Source organism: Heterodontus francisci, chromosome 23 (genome assembly GCF_036365525.1).
Source record: "Heterodontus francisci isolate sHetFra1 chromosome 23, sHetFra1.hap1, whole genome shotgun sequence".
NCBI classification, from domain to species: domain Eukaryota; kingdom Metazoa; phylum Chordata; class Chondrichthyes; order Heterodontiformes; family Heterodontidae; genus Heterodontus; species Heterodontus francisci.
In genome coordinates this window covers 2,539,220-2,550,071 of record NC_090393.1, presented here as the reverse complement: position 1 = coordinate 2,550,071, position 10,852 = coordinate 2,539,220, and positions in this window count along the sequence as shown.

Here is a 10,852-nt window from a genome sequence, read left to right as displayed (position 1 = left end):
GGTTTTAATTGGATTTAACATACATCGAACCACTTCAGAAGTTTGTCAGTTTTTTTATTGGCGTTAAACATTACCCAAAGGATTAACTAGTAACAGCTTGTCCATTTTATTTGCACTGAGAGTTTGGGGAATGAACATCAGTGAAATAAAAACTGCACAACATTTACTGTTTGACCAAATTATTCATATATATTTATTTTACTGGAGATGTTTCCCATGTACTGAATATAATAAAGTATCTGATTCATTGTCCTTCTGTCTGGAACTGACCACAGATTCAAACAGCTGGTGCATTCTATTAATGCCCAATGTTCCAGCTCAGGACACAACAGGAAACCTGACAACTCACAGGTGTCATCGCAAGGTTCAACCCTTAACAGTAAAATCAGCATATTGAGTAAAATACTTTGGTGTAAACACAAATGAAGAAAGTAAGTGATATGAAAGGATGTAATCTGACTGCTGGGATTCACTGCAGGATTGGTGGATTAAATATTAACCTAGATTCCCAGCAATGGCATTACCCCCAGCTGAGAACCACGTGTAAAGTTACACCATAACAGGATCTCTTTGGAGCTTGAAGAATTGTAATTATCCTGGTTCCTCTGTCACTCTGTCCCAGTACCACATCAGAAAAAACACAAGATTATTAGAGATGAGGAGTGCAGGCAGCCCAGTTTGGTTCATCTACCTAGATAGACACTAACATCACCCTCTCCCCCACTAAGTATTGCTTACATTTTCCCATTTTTTTTGCATCTACAACAGTGACGACACTTCAAAAATATTTCATTGGCTGTAACCCACTTTGAGACAGTTGGTGGTTCTGAAAGGCGCTACAGAAATGCAAGACTTTCTTTTTATTTCTCTAGTGATATCCAACTGAATTTGCTGGCTAGTCTGGGGTATGGCTACAGAGACATGACTTTAGTGGAAAATGCTTCATGTAACTCACGCAATACAGGTACACGTTCTCCACGTGTATATTGGACGGCCGGTAATCAGAGGACCAAGCGTGATTTGTAAAACTACTTAACTTCTATATGATGCGATCTCTGCCCTAGTCAGGAACAGTACAGCTCCCTCTGGAAGGCAGAGAGTCAGCACCGAGCACGCCAGCTGGCAACACATCCCAGAGGCTCACTACTCTCTGGGGAATTAAGACCTACCCAATACCCAGTCTATTCCTGCTCCTACGCAGATTAAACTTGTGTCCCCTCAAGCTCCCCAATCTGTCAAACTGTAAAGAACTTCGTAGATGATTCATTATTTTGATCATATTCTAACGAAGGCAGATAAACAACTATCCTGCGCAAAGCAAAACTTAACAAACAGCGATAAAGATAAATGACCAGTTAATTAGCTTCTGAGTCAGCCAGGACACCAGGAGAACTCTGTTCTACTGTTAGTGCTGTGGGATCTTTAACTTCCACCTGAAAAGGCAAATGGAACGTCAGTTCCTCAAAATTGAACACCTGCGACAATGTAGCACTCTCTCAGTACTGCACTGGAGTGTCAGCTTAGGTGAAATGCTCAAGCCCTGGAATGCAGCTTGAACCCATCACCTGCCGTCTCAGAGGCGAGAGTGCTCAGGGTTCATTGAACTCAGTTATGTTATTGCAATTAGATTATTATGGCTGTATGAATCATAGAATCATTACAGCACAGAAGGAGGCCATTTGGCCCATCCTGTCCATGCTGGCTCTCTGCAAGAGCAACTCAGCTGGTCCCACTTCCCTGCCCTTTCCCCGTAGTCCTGCAATTTTTTTTTCTTCAGATGCTTATCCAATACCCCTTAGAAATCCACCATTGAATCTGCCTCCACCGCATGCCTAGGCTGTGCATTCCAGATCCTAACCACTCGCCACAGAATAAAATGTATTCATGTTGCCGTTGTCAGATATAAGTTGGTGTTGTTTCTTTTGCCAATGACCCCAAATCTGTGTCCTCTGATTCTCGCCTTCCACCTCTATTAAATCTTCTCTCAACCTTCTCTACTCTGAGAACTGCTGTGTGTGTGCACTTTTAACAGCTGTGGCTATGTTATCAGGCCAGCAGTGCAACAGCTGTGATGTAACACACCATGTGACTTCTGGATTAGAGGCAGTCTTAAGTAAGTACCTGTACAGTGTCTTTTTTTTATTCATTCATGGGATGTGGGCGTCACTGGCCAGGCCAGCATTTATTGCCCATCCCTAATTGCCCTTGAGAAGGTGGTGGTGAGCTGCCTTCCTGAACCGCTGCAGTCCATGTGGGGTAGGTACACCCACAGTGGTGTTAGGAAGGGAGTTCCAGGATTTTGACCCAGAGACAGTGAAGGAACGGCGATATAGTTCCAAGTCAGGATGGTGTGTGACTTGGATGGGAACTTGCAGGTGGTGGTGTTCCCATGTATTTGCTGCCCTTGTCCTTCTAGGTGGTAGGGGTCGCGGGTTTGGAAGGTGCTGTCTAAGGAGCCTTGGTGCGTTGCTGCAGTGCATCTTGTAGATGGTACACACTGCTGCCACTGTGCTTCGGTGGTGGAGGGCGTGAATGTTTGTGGATGGGGTGCCAATCAAGCGGGCTGCGTTGTTCTGGATGGTGTTGAGCTTCGTGAGTGTTGTTGGAGCTGCACCCATCCAGGCAAGTGGAGAGTATTCCATCACACTCCTGACTTGTGCCTTGTAGATGGTGGACAGGCTTTGGGGAGTCAGGAGGTGAGTTACTCAAAGAACAAAGAACAGTACAGCACAGGAATAGGCCATTCGGCCCTCCAAGCCTGCGCCGATCTTGATGCCTGCCGAAACTAACACCTTCTGCACTTCCGGGGCCCATATACCTCTATTCCCTTCCGATTCATATATTTGTCAAGATGTCTCTTAAACGTCGCTATCATATCTGCTTCCACCACCTCCCCTGGCAGCAAGTTCCAGGCACTCACCACCCTCTGTGTAAAGAACTTGCCTCGCACATCCCCTCTAAACTTTGCCCCTCTCACCTTAAACCTATGTCCCCAAGTAACTGACTCTTCCACCCTGGGAAAAAGCTTCTGACTATCCACTCTGTCCATGCTGCTCATAACTTTGTGAACCTCTATCATGTCACCCCTCCACCTCCGTCGTTCCAGTGAAAACAATCCGAGTTTATCCAACCTCTCCTCATAGCTAATGCCCTCCAGACCAGGCAACATCCTGGTAATCCTTCTCTGTACCCTCTCCAAAGCCTCCACGTCCTTCTGGTAGTGTGGCGACCAGAATTGCACGCAATATTCTAAGTGTGGCCTAACTAAGGTTCTGTACAGCTGCAGCATGACTTGCCAATTTTTATACTCTATGCCCCGACCGATGAAGGCAAGCATGCCGTATGCCTTCTTGACTACCTTATCCACCTGCGTTGCCACTTTCAGTGACCTGTGGACCTGTACGCCCAGATCTCTCTGCCTGTCAATACTCCTAAGGGTTCTGCCATTTACTGTATACTTCCCACCTGCATTAGACCTTCCAAAATGCATTACCTCACATTTGTCCGAATTAAACTCCATCTGCCATTTCTCCGCCCAAGTCTCCAACCGATCTGTATCCTGCTGTATCCTCTGACAATCCTCATCATTGTCCGCAACTCCACCAACCTTTGTGTCATCCGCAAACTTACTAATCAGACCAGCTACATTTTCCTCCAAATCATTTATGTATACTACAAACAGCAAAGGTCCCAGCACTGATCCCTGCGGAACACCACTAGTCACATCCCTCCATTCAGAAAAACACCCATCCACTGTTACCCTCTGTCTTCTGTGACCGAGCCAGTTCTGTATCCATCTTGCCAGCTCACCTCTGATCCCGTGTGACTTCACCTTTTGCACCAGTCTGCCATGCGGGACCTTGTCAAAGGCTTTACTAAAGTCCATATAGACAACATCCACCACCCTTCCCTCATCAATCAACTTCGTCACTTCCTCAAAAAACTCAATCAAATTAGTAAGACACGACCTCCCCTTCACAAAACCATGCTGTCTCTCGTTAATAAGTTCGTTTGTTTCCAAATGGGAGTAAATCCTGTCCCGAAGAATCCTCTCTAATAGTTTCCCTACCACTGACGTAAGGCTCACTGGCCTATAATTTCCTGGATTATCCTTGCCACCCTTCTTAAACAAAGGAACAACATTGGCTATTCTCCAGTCCTCTGGGACCTCACCTGTAGCCAATGAGGATGCAAAGATTTCTGTCAAGGCCCCAGCAATTTCTTCCCTTGCCTCCCTTAGTATTCTGGGGTAGATCCCATCAGGCCCTGGGGACATTTCTACCTTAATGCTTTGCAAGACACCCAACACCTCCTCCTTTTTGACAATGAGATGACTGAGACTATCTGCACTCCCTTCCCTAGGCTCATCATCCACCAAGTCCTTCTCCTTGGTGAATACTGATGCAAAGTACTCATTTAGCACCTCGCCCACTTCCTCTGGCTCCACGCATAGATTCCCATCTCTGTCCTTGAGTGGGCCAACCCTTTCCCTGGTTAGCCTCTTGCTCTTTATATATGTATAAAAAGCCTTGGGATTTTCCTTAATCCTGTTTGCCAATGACTTTTCATGACCCCTTTTAGCCCTCCTAACTCCTTGCTTAAGTTCCTTCCGACTGACTTTATATTCCTCAAGTGCTTCATCTGTTCCTAGCCTTCCAGCCCTTACAAATGCTTCCTTTTTCTTTTTGACGAGGCTCACAATATCCCGTGTTATCCAAGCTTCCCGAAACTTGCCAAACTTGTCTTTCTTCCTCACAGGAACATGCTGGTCCTAGATTCTAATCAGCTGACGTTTGAAAGACTCCCACATGTCAGATCTTGATTTACCCTCAAACAGCCGCCCCCAATCTAAATTCTTCAGTTCCTGCCTAATATTGTTATAATTAGCCTTTCCCCAATTTAGCACCTTCACCCGAGGACTACTCTTATCCTTATCCACAAGTACCTTAAAACTTATGGAATTATGGTCACTGCTCCCGAAATGCTCCCCCACTGAAACTTCGACCACCTGGCCGGGCTCATTCCCCAATACCAGGTCCAGAATGGCACCATCCCTATTGGACTATCTACACACTGTTTCAAGAAACCCTCCAGGATGCTCCTCACAAATTCTGCCCTTCCAAGCCCCTAGCACTAAGTGAGTCCCAGTCAATATAGGGGAAGTTAAAATCACCCACCACCACAACCCTGTTACCTTTACATCTTTCCAAAATCTGTCTACATATCTGCTCCTCTACCTCCCGCTGGCTGTTGGGAGGCCTGTAGAAAACCCCCAACATCGTGACTGCACCCTTCCTATTCCTGAGCTCCACCCATATTGCCTCGCTGCATGACCCCTCTGAGGTGTCCTCCCGCAGTACAGCTGTGATATTCTCCTTAACCAGTAATGCAACTCCCCCACCCCTTTTACATCCCCCTCTATCCGCCTGAAGCTTCTAAATCCTGGAACATTTAGCTGCCAATCCTGTCCTTCCCTCAACCAAATCTCTGTAAGAGCAACAACATCATATTTCCAAGTACTAATCCAAGCTCTAAGTTCATCTGCCTTACCTGTTATACTTTTCGCATTGAAACAAATGCACTTCAGACCACCAGTCCTGCTGTGCTCCGCAACATCTCCCTGCCTGCTCTTCCTCTTAATCCTACTGGCCTTATTTACCATGTCCTCCTCATTTATTTCACTTGCTGTCCTACTGCTCTGGTTCCCACCCCCCTGCCACACTAGTTTAAACCCTCCCGAGTGACGCGAGCAAACCTTGCAGCCAGGATATTAGTGCCCTTCCAGTTTAGATGCAACCCGTCCTTCTTGTACAGGTCCCATTAGTCCCTGAAGAGATCCCAATGGTCCAGATATCTGAAGCCCTCCCTTCTACACCAGCTGCTCAGCCACGTGTTTAGCTGCACTATCTTCCTATTTCTAGCCTCACTGGCACGTGGCACAGGGAGTAATCCCGAGATTACAACCCTAGAGGTCCTGTTTTTTAGCTTACTACCTAACTCCCTAAACTTCCCCTGCAGGACCTCGTCACTCTTCCTGCCTATGTCATTGTTACCGATGTGTACCACAACCTCTGGCTGTTCACCCTCCCCCTTCAGAATGCCCCCTGTCCGTTCAGAGACATCCTTGACCCTGGCACCAGGGAGGCAACATACCATCCTGGAGTCTCTTTCACGTCCACAGAAGCGCCTATCTGTGCCCCTGACTATAGAGTCCCCTATAACTATTGCTCTTCTGCGCTTTGTCCCTCCCTGCTGAACAACAATGCCAGCTGTGGTGCCACTGCTCTGGCTGCTGCTGTTTTCCCCTGATAGGCCATCCCCCACAACAGTATCCAAAACGGTATACTTGTTAGAGAGGGGGATAGCCACAGGGGATTCCTGCACTGACTGCCTGCCCCTTCTAGCGGTCACCCATCTATCTGCCTGCACCTTGGGTGTAACCACTTCTCTAAAACTCCTGTCTATGATGCTTTCCGCCACCTGCATGCTCCCAAGTGCATCCAGTTGCCGCTCCAACTGATCCATGCGGTCTGTGAGGAGCTGCAACTGGGTACACTTCCTGCAGATGTAGTCGTCCGGAACGCTGGAAGCGTCACGGACCTCCCACATCTCACAGGTGAAGCACTTCACCCCTCTAACTGACATTTCTAGCACTAATTAGTTATTTCATATAAAATAAATAAATACTTATTAAATCCTTACTAAATTATGATACACTTAACTATGTGGTCCATAGTGCCAGATTTCTACAATAAATACTAAATGCTTACAAAGGTGATTATATTCGTTAAGGGTTTTTTGATGTGGTTTATATAAAGGCATACAGCATTGCCGACAGTGCGCTGCAGATGCTCTCTGAGCCATTTCCCGCGGGCGCTTTGAAGTTGCGGCCGGGGGGCCGTTCGTGGATTTTTTGGGTGTTCGGGGCACCTTTTCTCAAGACTTCCCTAGGGTCCCGCTGCTCCTTCTTCACCTCAATGGACTTACCATACGCCGTGGCTGCAGACACTCTGGGTGGTGAAGACAGCAGGATCAGAGATTAAAGTATCGACAGCTGTGATCTTCAGTATCGTCCGGATCAATTTCATTGAGAAAACAAAGAGCAGGTGTGGCTGGGGGAGGGCAGTGGATCCAGGTAACATACACTAAACTAACTGTTAGCTTTTAGATAGGGTTAAAATGAACTGATTTAAAGAGCCAGGGGAATTTAAACAGTTTAAGAGGGTAGATTGGGGGAGAAAACACTAGGAATGGGAGCAGATGGCCATGGATAGAATTGAACAGCAAGGGAGCTTCCTAGGGAGCTTACAGCCCAGGAGCCATCTTGTATGATGGCACTAAGAGAGCTCTTGGGCCAACCATCAAGAAGATCGCCCCCCTCAAATCTAAATCAGGGGTCATAATCACTGACCAACGCAAACAAATGGACCGCTGGGTTGAGCACTACCTAGAACTGTACTCCAGGGAGAATGTTGTCACTGAGACTGCCCTCAATGCAGCCCAGCCTCTACCAGTCATGGATGAGCTGGACATACAGCCAACCAAATCGGAACTCAGTGATGCCATTGATTCTCTAGCCAGCGGAAAAGCCCCTGGGAAGGACAGCATTACCCCTGAAATATTCAAGAGTGCCAAGCCTGCTATACTCTCAGCACTCCATGAACTGCTATGCCTGTGCTGGGACGAGGGAGCAGTACCCCAGGACATACGCGATGCCAATATCATCACCCTCTATAAAAACAAAGGTGACCGCAGTAACTGCAACAACTACCGTGGAATCTCCCTGCTCAGCATAGTGGGGAAAGTCTTTGCTCGAGTCGCTCTAAACAGGCTCCAGAAGCTGGCCGAACGCGTCTACCCTGAGGCACAGTGTGGCTTCCGTGCAGAGAGATCGACCATTGACATGCTGTTCTCCCTTCATCAGATACAGGAGAAATGCCGTGAACAACAGATGCCCCTCTACATTGCTTTCATTGATCTCACCAAAGCCTTTGACCTCGTCAGCAGACGTGGTCTCTTCAGACTACTAGAAAAGATCGGATGTCCACCAAAGCTACTAAGTATCATCACCTCATTCCATGACAATATGAAAGGCACAATTCACATGGCGGCACCTCATCAGAGCCCTTTCCTATCCTGAGTGGCATGAAACAGGGCTGTGTTCTCGCACCCACACTTTTTGGGATTTTCTTCTCCCTGCTGCTTTCACATGCGTTCAAGTCCTCTGAAGAAGGAATTTTCCTCCACACAAGATCAGGGGGTAGGTTGTTCAGCCTTGCCCGTCTAAGAGCGAAGTCCAAAGTACGGAAAGTCCTCATCAGGGAACTCCTCTTTGCTGACGATGCTGCTTTAACATCTCACACTGAAGAGTGTCTGCAGAGTCTCATCGACAGGTTTGCGGCTGCCTGCAATGAATTTGGCCTAACCATCAGCCTCAAGAAAACGAACATCATGGGGCAGGACGTCAGAAATGCTCCATCCATCAATATTGGCGACCACGCTCTGGAAGTGGTTCAAGGGTTCACCTACCTAGGCTCAACTATCACCAGTAACCTGTCTCTAGATGCAGAAATCAACAAGCGCATGGGAAAGGCTTCCACTGCTATGTCCAGACTGGCCAAGAGAGTGTGGGAAAATGGCGCACTGTCACGGAACACAAAAGTCCGAGTGTATCAAGCCTGTGTCCTCAGTACCTTGCTCTATGGCAGCGAGGCCTGGACAACGTATATCAGCCAAGAGCGACGTCTCAATTCATTCCATCTTCGCTGCCTCCGGAGAATACTTGGCATCAGGTGGCAGGACCATATCTCCAACACAGAAGTCTTCGAGGCGGCCAACATCCCCAGCTTATACACACTACTGAGTCAGCGGCGCTTGAGATGGCTTGGCCATGTGAGCCGCATGGAAGATGGCAGGATCCCCAAAGACACATTGTACAGCGAGCTCGCCACTGGTATCTGACCCACCGGCCGTCCATGTCTCCGCTTTAAAGATGTCTGCAAACGCGACATGAAATCCTGTGACATGGATCACAAGTCGTGGGAGTCAGTTGCCAGCGTTCGCCAGAGCTGGCGGGCAGCCATAAAGACGGGGCTAAAGAGTGGCGAGTCGAAGAGACTTAGTAGTTGGCAGGAAAAAAGACAGAGGCGCAAGGGGAGAGCCAACTGTGCAACAGCCCTGACAAACAAATTACTCTGCAGCATCTGTGGAAGAGCCTGTCACTCTAGAATTGGCCTTTATAGCCACTCCAGGCGCTGCTTCACAAACCACTGACCACCTCCAGGCGCTTATCCATTGTCTCTCGAGATAAGGAGGCCAAAGAAGAACTAAATGCTAACTCAATACAGTAATCTCCTCTCTCTGGTTTAGTTACTCTACTTATTAATTAGTTAATTAGTGTTTTAATCAATTTTTATCAGTTTTATTTTCAAATTCGGTACAGATTCCCTACCAGCCAATCAGGTCACAGCTTTTCTGTGACGTCACTTTTTCAGGTTTTTTTTCCCGACCCGAGGTAACCGCTCCGGAACTCCGCCCTCCGAGTCTGCTCCGAGAATCCCCGAGGTAAGTTTTTTATACTTACCGCTCCGGAACTCCGCCCTCCGAGTCTGCTCCGAGAATCCCCGAGGTAAGTTTCTTTTATACTTACCGCTCCGGAACTCCGCCCTCCGAGTCTGCTCCAAGAATCTCCGAGGTAAGTTTTTTTTATACTTACCGCTCTGGAACTCCGCCCTCCGAGTCTGCTCCGAGAATCCCCGAGGTAAGTTTTTTTTATACTTACCGCTCCGGAACTCCGCCCTCCGAGTCTGCTCCGAGAATCCCCGAGGTAAGTTTTTTATACTTACCGCTCCGGAACTCCGCCCTCCGAGTCTGCTCCGAGAATCCCCGAGGTAAGTTTTTTATACTTACTGCTCCGGAACTCCGCTCTCCGAGTCTGCCGCAGGATTCCTAGCCTCTGACCTGCTCTTGTAGCCATGGTATTTATATGGCTACTCCAGTTCAGTTTCTGATCAATGGTAGCCCCCAGGATGTTGATAGTGGCGGATTCAGCGATGGTAATGCCATTGACTGTCAAGGGGAGATGGTTAGATTCTCTCTTGTTGGAGATGGTCATTGACTGGCACTTGTGTGGCGCGAATGTTACTTGCCACTTATCAGCCCAAGCCTGGATATTGTCCAAGGTTTGTTGCATTTCTACACGGATTACTTCAGTATCTGAGGAGTTGCGAATGGTGCTGAACATTGTGCAATCATCAGCGAACATCCCCACTTCTGACCTTATGATTGAAGGAAGGTCATTGATGAAGCAGCTGAAGATGGTTGGGCCTAGGACACTACCCTGAGGAACTCCTGCCATGATGTCCTGGAGCTCAGATGATTGACCTCCAACAACCGCAACCATCTTCCTTTGCGCTCGGTATGACTCCAACCAGCAGGGAATTTTCCCCCTGATTCCCATTGACTTCAGTTTTACTAGGGATCGTTGATGCCATACTCGGTCAAATGCTGCTTTGATGTCAAGGACAGTCACTCTCACCTCACCTCTTGAGTTCAGCTCTTTTGTCCATGTTTGAATCAAGGCTTTAATGAGGTCAGCAGCTGAGTTGCCCTGGTGGAACCCAAACTGAGCGTCAATGAGCAGGTTATTGCTAAGCAAGTGCCACATGATGGCACTGTTGATGACACCTTCCATCACTTTACTGATGATTGAGAGTAGACTGATGGGGCGATAATTGGCTGGGTTGGACTTGTCCTTCTTTTTGTGTACAGGACATACCTGGGCAATTTTCCACATTGCAGGATAGATGCCAGTGTTGTAGCTGTACTGGAACAGCTTGGCTAGGGGCGCGGC